General features: G+C 37.1%; 1 protein-coding gene across 4 annotated transcripts in view; it reads left to right on the top strand.

Moving 5' to 3' along the window:
• Positions 1 to 5,745: 5,745 nt before the first annotated feature.
• The window catches only part of KAZALD1 (Kazal type serine peptidase inhibitor domain 1), a 36,573-nt gene continuing 30,293 nt past the window's right edge, over positions 5,746 to 12,025 (top strand). For all 4 annotated transcript variants that reach the window (XR_009155671.1, XR_009155672.1, XM_058187684.1 and 1 more), the window contains exon 1: positions 5,746 to 5,894. The gene's annotated coding sequence lies outside the window, so the exon portion shown is untranslated. The remainder of the gene's footprint in view (positions 5,895 to 12,025) is intronic.

The raw sequence follows: 12,025 nt of genomic DNA on the forward strand, positions 1-12,025 counted from the left end.
CCCACAAAGCCACGCTCATAGAACAGGTAGTAAAAAAAAATTTGAATTCCACCACTGGTTTTCCCCCCTTGATGGCACATTGCTGACTGGAAGAGCTTGTAGGAGATGTAATTGCTGGCGATTGAAAGGGTGCAGCAGCCAGTTATTCTTAGGGCATGTTAGAGAACCCATCCCCAGTCCCCTGACAAGGTTGAGATTTTTTCCTCTACTCAGGGCACAGGTTAAAAATCTCCAAAACTTTATTAAGAGTTTTTAAAATCTTGGTCAAACAGGCAGGATACATTAAGTACTACCAAGATACTTTTGTGGCAGGGGGTGAGGTTCCTTTGAATCAATGTTGATCTCTGATGACTACCTGGGCTAGTTCCTGCAGTTTTCTTGGAAAGTTTTGAGACATGGTTTACCATTGCCTGCTTTCTAGGGCTGCGGGAGAGTATCTGGCCCAAAGTCACCCAATTGTGTGTAAGGCAAGATTGGAATTCACTGCCTCCCAATTTCTAGCCTTTTATACTAAACTGGTTTTCCAAGTACATATACAAGCCAGTTTATATAATCAGTTTCATATATGGAATTTCAAATGGTGCCATTTCATTGGCTAGTTCACGTTTGGTCACTTACACATTTCTAACCAGTGGAAAATCCTCTTCCTCCAATTTACCTTTGCACATGCATTTAATAGGGCCTCTTGTGGCTCAACAGACTAATGCAGTCTGTTATTAACACAGCTGCCTGCAATTACTGCAGGTTCTAGTCCCACCAGGCCCAAGGTTGACTCAGCCTTCCATCCTTTATAAGGTAGGTAAAATGAGGACCCAGATCGTTGGGGGCAATAAGTTGACTTTGTATATAAATATACAAATAGGATGAAAACTATTGCTAACATAGTGTAAGCCGCCCTGAGTCTTCGGAGAAGGGCGGGATATAAATGTGAATTTAAAAAAAATAGTACATTCCCATAGTAATATAGTACAGGGTTGTATGTTATCTGTTTCATGGCCTAATGTGTGTTTCCACTCTACCCAAACTGCACCCTTGCACCTGTGTAAGCATGGCAACTATTTATCTGTTCAGTGCTGTTTCAGTTAACTTTACATCATAAGTCTTTTTGGCTAAAGCTAAACCTTTTATTAGAACTAAATTCCTCATGAATGCCCGAAATTCCTCTGCCATTGCAAAATGTAGACCAGGGTTTTTTAAGTACACTTTCCCTCCAACATCTTTTCTTGAGTGACTACTAGGCAAAATTGGATAACCAACTATTTTTCTGTTCCCACAACTCACCTGATGGGATAATTTTACCCTATATAAGACTGAATTTATTTTAGATTATTTTTTTATCTTTCTGATACTTAGCCAACTGGTCAACTGACCCTTTATGATGTTTCTGTGACACACTATCTCCACTGACTTATGTTGTGTTTTTTTTTTTTTGGCACAGGGCTAGTGTATTGTAAAATTAATCCCATCTTAAATTTGCTTGGCCCACACCTTAGCTCTCTTTAAACAAGCCCTTAAAATTTGGCTATGGAATGCTTTGGTCTTTTCTCTGGACTTCCTTTGGATAATACTTTTCTGTGGTTTTATGGCATATTTATTGTATTATGTAAAGCATTCAAAGTCTAACATTGGGACAGCCTATACATAAAAAGCAAATAAATAAGTATATTTATTTGGAAATAATCTGCAAGACATTGGTGGAACAAAATAGCATGTATTGGGTTTCATCTACCTTTGTCTTATGTTTAAGATTATTCTTAATTATTTATCAATGTGCAAAAATAGTTTCCCTCAAAACCAAAGGGGTGTGATTCCAGCATATATATGTGACAGCCCAGAATAGTTTAGACATGATACCAGACTTCATGAAGGATAGAACACACACTCTACAGTCAGCTCTGGTTCAAATCATTTCCCCAGAGTAATTTCTTTTCAAATAAATTGAGCTGCCAGCCTCCCTAATTATTGCAGTTTCCATAAAAAAATTCACTATCCAAGACTGTGATGATGACCTAGAGTGGAAAAAGCAACAATAAAATACAAACACCTCTTTGAATTTCCTCTTTGGTGGATTTGAGTCAAAAGATAAAACGTCTTAAGTGCTTAAAGGAAAGAACAGCACAAGAGGTTGATTCTTCTTCCAAGATACACAAGAGAAAAACTACAAGCACAAAACAGAGGCAATCATGGGCATTTAATTACAATGTCTTTGTCCAAGTTTAAGTGCCTGGCATAGCTTATCTGGAAATGGATGCAACTTAAGACTTTTATTTTGCTTCACAAAGTTTTATCATTGTTTCTCTATCTTCTTTGTTGGCCCATAAGTGTGTGTGTGTGTGTGAGAGAGAGAGAGAGAGAGAGAGAGAGAGAGAGAGAGAGAGAGAGAGAGAGAGAGAGAGAATAAGTTATCCATATTGCTCTAAAATTCCATTCTTTCTTTTTCCTTCTCTCTATTTAGTGGGGAGAAAAAAACTTCTTCCCTTCCTGACATTTGAATTTTCTTTGGGCTTGGATTTTTTCTCACTGAGATTCCAGTTCCTCTGATTATACTTGAAATAATAATAAAAGTTTCTGGTCCATATTTCATAGTTCCACTATGAATTTAAATGTCAGGTAGGGGGAGCTTCCCTTCTTCAAAATGGCTTGCCATTATAGGATATTTTGAACTAAAGCAGGGGTCTCCAACCTTGGCAATTTTAAGCCTGGCGGACTTCAACCAAGCTTTGCTGGCTGGGGCTTTCTGGGAGTTGAAGTCTGCCAGGCTTAAAGTTGCCAAGGTTGGAGACCCCTGAACTAAAGGTTGATTTGAACTATGACAACAGCTATAAATAAAGAACAGATTTGTTTCTGAGATGTTAGTAAATAAGGCTATGTGGATAAATCACAAATATCAAAACAACATTTGGGATTATGTTGCAACTGTTAACTGTTAACAGAATAAAGAGTATAACTCCATCTGATTATTCCTTAGATGGCTTCCTCTCCATATGTAGGACCTGAGAAAATAGTTATTCTCTAAAACAGGGCTCTCCAACCTTGGCAACTTTAAGATTTGTGGACTTCAACTCCCAGAGTTCCTCAGCCAGCAAAGCTGAGCAAAGCTGGCTGAGGAACTCTGGGAGTTAAAAGTCCACAAGTCTTAAAGTTGCCAAGGTTGGAGAGCCCTGCTTTAAAATGATACTGAGGAATGGAGATACTACAAGATTTATGGAAACATTTCAGTATCCTTTATGCTTATGCAATATTTCAATTTATTTCCTTAGTGTCTTTATCCTTATATTAGTATCTCATCATACATTTTGTTGCTGGAGTATGGAGGTAGGTGAGAGAAATCCAACCACTTTAATAATAGTAATAATGCTGAAAATGCTAGCATTGATCTACCAATACTATAGGAAATAGTAGTAGAGCTGATGTTAATTTAGTATTTATACTTAGATTGGTGATAATTTTCTATTCAGTCCTTAACTCTGGTAATCAAATTAGATTAATATAAATACTGTAGGTATGGGTACTATCCTACCACCTTCATTTCCAAAATCCAGAGGAATTAACCTTCAGGCATCTATAAACAAACAAACGAATGAATGAATACCCTCATTTACTTACCAAAGGATAAATGAACCTTCATGTTTTGGCAACTGGATTACTAGCCTAGAAATTTATTATTGAAAAGAATGGTTAAGGCAGACAATTTATCAGAGCACATAGGGACACTCTGGATTTTTCCCTTCTATTAGCTTAATGTGGTATTCACTCATCCTTGGGTTGGCAGAGAACAATACTGGTATGCATTTTTAAATTTTCAATTGTTGATCCCTATACTGCCTCTACTGCATCTACTCCCAAACACTACTGAATGATGCTGTCTTGATTTTAGTATATGCAACTTGGGAACATCTGGCTTTTCTGTCCCTCATCTTCAGTATATTACTAGCCAGAAAAGACACCAGCAATAAGCAAATGGATGGAGATAGCAGCATCTGCAAGGTGGAAGGTAAAATGTTGTGATGTAAGCAGTATTCTGTCAAATGTGTGTGATAACATGCATTCACAAAGAATGGGGCTGGAATCATGAAATTCTAGTTTTGAGCCTCTTCTCCTCATCATGGACACTAATACTGTAGAGAAATTGTGAGATGTGTGAATGCTAATGAAAAAGTAAAAGATAATACACACATCTACACGACTTATAAAATAAGCTATAGGTCAAAGTTCAGTATGTCAGGAGAAACATAAAATTAAGTTGAAGGCAGAGAAAAATGTATGAGGGTAAAACCAATAGGGTCATGAATGAATAGCTTCTAAAGGGATGTGTTTGAATGCAAACTTGAATCAATGATCACTACTGTACATAAGAAGTACATTAAGATGGTTTGCTTATATAGAAAGAACTATTAGGACTGAATTACAAAACAAATATATGAAAAAAGTGAATAGCTTAAGAAGAATGAGTGGCTTGAGAAAGATCCTCTGAGAGAGAGATGAGAAATTTGAAGAACAAAAGGCAGTGTGTAAAGTGTTGCATAGAGGTGAGGAAAGCAAAGACAGATGCAAGGACAGAAAAGTATGGAGAACAGTGAACGGTCTTCATATAATTTAGATTTATTTACTTTTTTTTAATCTCATGCTTTTAATATATTTTTTGGTTAATGTTTTTACACCCTTCACTTTCTGTATATTAAATTGCTTATCTCAAAAAGAAACAGCATACTAGGTATCTGTATATTTCTAAAAGGGGGGAGGTCAACAATAATTTCCTTATTTCTTTTTTAATTACATTTTTATCCAAAGTGCTAGCAGATTGTTCACCCACCTAAGAATGTAGCTTAATACAGGCAAGAGTTGACCAGTGGGTCTCATTCTCCCCCCTCTCGCACCACCCCCATGAGTTTCGGAAAAATCAAAAGCCTTGAGGCTATTTTCTTTTGTCAGCTTCCTAAAGGCATTAGTTTAATATGGATTTTTACTTATTTATTTAGTAAATTTATGATTTTGATTTGTTGTTAATCATGGTAACACAGCTGCCTTTATTCTTTTTAGAATCCCAAAAATGCATCAAGTGTCAACTATAGACTTCTCTCTTGTTCTCCTATTTCCTAGAGTACAATTTTTATTTTGTTTTGTGCTGCTTAGGTAAAAAAAAATGGTGATGTGGGCACGCTTATTTTAATAGTATATTTTTTATATGCAGGGTTTTAGACATTAATTTTCCAAAACCTTTTGCTTTCATAAGATGGATTGTATTGATAAAGGTGGTGTGCAAATGAAGATAAACTAAGGCAATAATAGAATACTGTTTGGGAATAGCACTCTTATCAACTATCTAACATTGCCTTATCTTGCTATTATTTCTATAAATATGAGCTTCCCCCCCACAGATCTGGACAGGCACATCAGACATTTCTGGATACTTCTTGATTTGGCAGATTAGGCAAACCTATCTCCCAAGATATATACAGTATTTTAGAGATGCTGAATTCCACTTTATGCTATATAAATTGGGGGTTCTTTTTCTCCAAGAAGCTGTTTCTAAAACAAGCAGTGAGCAAGGTATATAGTTACAACTGTAGTTGCTCAGTGGAGTTGAGAGGGAGGCTGCTTTGGGGTTTACTTCTGGCTGTTCAGCATACAAGCAAATTTAGTGGTTAATCAGGCAAGTTTTCATCGTAGTGGATGTGATATGTGGGGGGAGTTCCGTAAAGGCTGGGTCCAGGGGATCACATTTCATTGTGACATCATTGGTCCTTGTTTAAGCAGTGAAACAGCAGACTAATCTTTTGGAAAAGGCAAACACCATCCAGTACAACCTAAGCTGAAAGAGATACTCAGAACACTGGAAGCAACGGAGCAGTGGATTTCAAATAAACTGCCAGCTTTGCCCTGTCTGACATGAGGTAGGTGTCTCTAACTTCCACCAAAGCCTAGAGAGCAGAGTTATTTGCCAGATTTAAACTATGGGGTATTTTGGAGCTGCTGTGCTTATTGTGTGTATTATGCTAAGGACTAGGAAAGCTCTCAAAAGAAGGAGACATCCATCATAAGAGTTACTCTCCCTCTCCCCAGATTCTGTCTATCTAGATCAGATATAAGTCTTATAAGGATGAAGTATGCCCAGGGAATTACATGATGATCTCTTTTTAAACCCGGAAACCTTTTCTAGGTGTTCCCTGTAGTCTGCAATAACTGCTCCATTCCTTGAGAGTTCCTGAAATGATGTTTCTTTATATTTTGAAGCATTTGAACTTTTGGAAAAATAAGAATTTCAGATCTGACTTCACATTTTTAATTAAATTATATAAAGAATCCTTAGAATCCATTAAACATAAATGGGATAAACATTTGGATTATTCCAGAGAGTTCTTTTTATGGTGAAGATATTGGCATCTGAAGTTTCTACAAAGTATAATGTCCATTCCTAGCTATTTCCTGGATAACTGGGTTATTAAACATTGGATTATCAATAATCAAACTTGAATGAGTAGTTGAGAATAATGTTGATCAAGAGGTTTGATCAAAAATCTGTTTGGAATACAGAAAATGTATCTCATTTATTCTGATGTGCATTTAGCTTCATTCTGTGATTTAACTTTGTGGCAAATGAACCTTCTTAAACTCTTTTTTTACGCTAAAGTGTTAACTACATTCCATTATATGGCATGATCAATTAAGGTCTGTCATATTACTGATACATTTCTTGTTTATCAATATTAATGACTATCTAGCAAAAAGTTTGATACAAGCATATTTGTGATTAGGAGAAAGAAAGGACAGTTCTGGGAAGGCTTGGCTGTCAAACCAATTTAGCCTCAATGTGCAGAATTTAGTGTAGCATGCTTTCCAGAAAACAGCAGAACTAATCTATGGATTAGTTTGATCTGAAATTCAATAGCTTATTTGTAATTCAATGTTTTTCTATAGTTAGATAGGTGAGACAAAAATTTATAAATTTCCAAGATAGGGTGTTAATTAAAGAAATTTGGGGAGATTGGAGATCCTACAAAGAGACACTGAAACACTAAAGTATATCCTTAGAACTGGTATAACTGATTCAGATATAGCCTGGAATGACTGGATTTGGACCAGGGGTGAAATGCTACCAGTTTGCTCTGGTTCAGACAAACTGGTAGTGATAAAAGCTACTGGTTCAGACAAACCGATAGTAAAAAAAAGCTGCCAGTTCATCTGAACCGGTATTTCCAATGATCAGCTGTGCCGTGCAATTTATATTCGCTAGAAAGTAGGAAATTTAAATAGCACGGCACAGCTGTTACCCCCCTGCTGTTCTACTTACCTTCAAATGGCTCCTTTTTCTGCGTGAAACGTGCATTTGGTGCACACTGCGCATGCATGCATATGCAGCGGGCATTTGGTGTGTACTGTGCATGCATGCGCAGCATGCATCTGGCACACACTCTACACTGCATGCACCCGCGCAGCATGCATCTAGCAGGCACCACACATGCATGCACAGCATGCGTCTGGCATGCACCATGCATGCGCAGGCATCAAACCGATGGTGACTGGCAGTGGATTTCACCACTGATTTGGAGTCTTCTGTTTACCTATAAAAGTCTATTTGTCTACAAAGCCCAAATAGGAAGGTGAACTTGGGATAGTAGACTTCTCTCCCAGCTTCCAGATATAAGCATTATGAAATATATATATGATACAAGATCTGACAGAAAAAGCAATCTTTAATGAGTTCTTTTGTAACTCCAAAAAGAGAATTACTTTTGAAGAAGAAAACAAAGAAGCGTTGTTATATAGAAGAGATGTTGTTGTTGTTGTTGTTAGTTGCGAAGTCATGTCTGACTCATCGCAACCCCATGGACAACGTTCATCCAGGCCTTCCTGTCCTCTACCATCCCCCGCAGACCATTTAAGCTCACGATAGCAGAGTTACATACCAGCAATTAAATAATAAAATTCCAATAAAAGAAGAACATTCTGAGCCAAAACTCGCTATAAATTAGAACCGTGCATTCATCCTCCACTTGATAACACTATCGTTCTAAAGAAAAACAGACATATTGACTTTAAGATTTTAAGGAAAAGCTCCAAACATTTCAGGTGAGGATGTCAAGCAACAAGGAAGAACTAAAGTTGCCACCTAATTACAGTGATTGGGAAACATTCATAATGACCCCAAATATAAACAGATGACTTATTATAGCATTTCCTAGGACAGTGTTTCTCAACCTTTGAGATGCTGGCTAGGGAATTCTGGGAGTTGAAGTCCACTCATCTTAAAGTTACTGAGGTTGATCAATACTGTTCTAGACTAATCACAATTATCATTAAGCGGGGAGGGGTGGAACTAATCTCCATTACTGTTATTTTGAGACACTGGCGACTGGATATCTATAAGCTATTGTAACTTACTAACTTTACTATTGTAAAGAACTAATGTTCTTCTAGAGGGCATTTGAGGCGTGATGCCTGAGGTATTTTTGGACTGTCTTTCTGAATTGTTCCTGAATTTTTGTTTGTTTGTATGCATGTGGCATTGTTGCATTGTAGACAGTTTTAACATTTATATTTTAGGTAAACCATTGAGAATCCTTTGGGACTGTGATGGGATATAAATGCTACAAACAAACAAATACAATACAATCAACCCAAGCCACCCATCAAGTCTTCTGAACAAAAATGGTTACTAGTGTGTAATTCCATGACATTATCTTTTTAAAAAACCAGGAAAAAGAGTGATGGATGCCATTGATGATGCTAGTACAATGGAGAAAGACAGGGAAAAGTTCTTTATAGGCAGCCTGCTCATTACCTAAAAATAGCAATCAGACACACACTGCCATTACCCAAGGGCTAGATGTTTAAGAACAACACTTAGCTCTCTGATGTAATGCAAGAGGTGTGATTATTGCATAGTCTCTGGCAAAACAGCTGTTAAGATCTTGAATGATCTAGCTGAGAAAAATGATCGTGGATCATGATAATGGAGCACTGGATGAATGTTTTCCCAAGCATGACTAGTCTCTATTTGACCTTTCAGCAGGAGTGAAATGCTCCTGGTTCACACCGGCTCGCCTAATTAGGTAGCGATGGCAGCTGCTGGTTCGGAGGACTAGTAGCAAAAATCCCTGGCCCAGCCCCCCTGTCTCTGCTGAGCTGCACCATCAGCAGAGGTTTGTTTTTTTTTACTTTTAAAAGCAGTTTTTCTTCAGCCGAAACATGCCTTTAAAAATAAAAAAAACCTCTGATGATCGTAGGGCTGAGCAGAGAGCATCAAAACCCTTTAAAAGTTTTTTTAAAAAAACTCTCTTCAGTCAAAGGGGGGGAAAAAGAGGTTTTAAAAGCCTCCTCTGGTGATTCCAGAGGAGTTTCCTGCTCCTCACACTTACAACAGCCCCCACCCATGCCCAGCCAATTCCCCCTCCTCACTTACCTATAATTACTGCTCCTTTCACTGCAAGGGCATGCTTTTCTTCAGCTACTGAAGAAAAAAAAAAGCTTGCTTTGACTTCCTGCTTTGCTGAATGAGGAACTCTGGGAGTTGAAGTCCACAAACTAAGTTACTAAGATTGGAGACCCCGATCTAAAAAAATAAATAAAAATAATAAAATAAAATATTTGTGCAGCTCTCTGAGATTTGGTGTATTTCTGTAGTGTTTCACTTTAACTACACAAACACACAAAATCTCACAAAGCTGTATGTGGCATTGTGTGTGTGTTTGTGTGAGTCAGTTGTGTGTGTGTAAAGTGTGAACGTGTGAGGTTCCTGCTTGTTGCAGGGGCCATTTTGGATGAAGTGCAGCTGCTTTTACATTGTGTATGAGTCAGTTGTGTTGTATTGTGTGTGTGTAAAGTGTCAAAGTTGGGTTTTGGTACCTTTTATTGTTTTGTATACCTTATTTATTATTTTATTATTTATTGTTATTGGCTGCACCCACCCAATCATCTGACCATCAAGCCACACCCACCAATTAAGCCACGCCCACAGAACCGGTAGGGAAAATTTTTAGATTTCACCCCTGCCTTTCAACCTTTGTTACAAGGGAGTCCTGTGCAATAAACCTGAATAGCAATCTTGGGGATTAACAGTTTTAGCTTTACAGCAGAGAAATAGCACTGATTTAAACATTGTACAAGCTTGTGTTCTTGGCTGATTTCAGCAACAGTCCGTAATTATCTGCTTAACTGAGAACCACTTTGGTGTAGTAATTAGACTAGGAATTGGGAGATTGTGAGTTGTAGTCTTGCTTTAGGCATAAAACTAACTGGGTGACCTTGGGCTGTTTCTTCCCTTCAGCTCTAGGGAAAAAGTAATGGCAAACCACTTCTGAAATTCTTACCAAGTAATTTAGAAGGACTAGTCTAGGCATTTGCCAGGAATCAATATGGCCCACTTCCCCCACTTATTAATTATCTATTTTTGTGCTGTTCTTGCCTTGCATACAGTCCTTGAGATATAACCAACACTTAATTTTGTCAATTAAAGAGTCTTATAATAAATTGTACTGTACTGCATGTCTTTGAGGATTCTTTATATCTACCTATCCAAGCTAGTTATTTGAATTCAAAGTTCTCCAGTTTCACCACTCTTAGCACAGCTTCCATAAAAACTTATTCCTAGTATTTCCAGTGTGCAAAACTACTAATTATCAATGGATAATTGTTACATTAAGAAAGTTAGTATTCGAATCATGTGGAAAATATTTAGTTCAGGATTAGGATTAAACCACATTTAATTCTAAATAGGATTCCAAATATCACCAATGAGTATCTGGGATTCATTCTCTCTCTCTCTCTCTCTCTCTCCCTTGCTCCCTCCTCCACTCTCTCCCTCCCCCAGCTACCAAATGGCTGAGGTTTAGGCAAAACATTGACATGAAGATGTCAACAAACAGGCACATCTAGGACTTCTACAAGCTAGAATTTGGGAGTGGATTTATTTTAGGCATGTTAAGCTTAGTGAAAATGTATAATTGTTTTCTGTTATCTTCATCTGTAACTTAGAGGAAAATTACACTAATGCTTCTATATAGTTTGCTGTCAAGACTTGGTAGTGTGATTTCTGAATGCATTGGCGGAGAGGTTCTTTGCCATGTACAAAGAAAAAGAAATCTTTCTCCTTAATTTGCAGGAGACCTTGATAGGAAAAGTTTGTTTTTCATGATTGTTTCTTTAGAAATTGCAACAATTCTTGCTCTTATATACCCTTTTCAGGTTCTTCACCTATGTTTTCATGGTCCCTTATGGCAGTGCATTGATGTGCACAAGGAACATTTACTGTATGCTGAATGGGGAATTTTTTTGAAGTCCACACATCTTAATAGTGGAAAATCTTGAAAGTCTGAAAAACATTCTTCTATTCTGACCCCTTTGTTATGGAAATATTTTGTGATCAGTGAGAAGAAGGGACATAAAGAGGGTGCTTTAAATTGACAAAATTTAATTTTAAGTTGAAAAGGTTGGGGGTTGAAAAATTAGGACTATTGGAAAGGTACTAGATGGACTCATTGATTTTGGAAGAATTATGAACAAAAGGGTTCTAATTTTCTGCAATCCTAAAGGAAGAATTATATCAGTTTGAAGTTAAATAAAGTAAAGCTTAGTACTTATATGCATAAACTTCTGTAAAACCATATAGGTTTGATTGGAAAGTATGTAGAAGATTGTTTCACAAGCTGTTTCTCAAATTTTGTTTTGTATCATGCAGGAATAATCTGGGCCATTTAATCCAGTTGCCCTATAGGAGGTGCATTAAGAAAGTTAGTATTCGAATCATGTGGAAAATATTTAGTTCAGGATTAGGATTAAACCACATTTAATTCTAAATAGGATTAAAGATTAAATGAATATTAGGGGCAGTCTTCTTAAATTTCTGGATAATGTAAAATAGCTGACCTAAGCACAACTCTTAACTTCACATGTATCCAACTCTGATGTGATTTATTAATTTTTATTTTATGTGTTAACTATCTCTACAAAGAATCTGCTCTTGCACTATTTCCGCTAACTAATATTATGGTTGCTGAAATTGATAAAACTGGAATGCCTTACCATG

This window comes from Ahaetulla prasina, chromosome 6 (genome assembly GCF_028640845.1).
Source record: "Ahaetulla prasina isolate Xishuangbanna chromosome 6, ASM2864084v1, whole genome shotgun sequence".
NCBI classification, from domain to species: domain Eukaryota; kingdom Metazoa; phylum Chordata; class Lepidosauria; order Squamata; family Colubridae; genus Ahaetulla; species Ahaetulla prasina.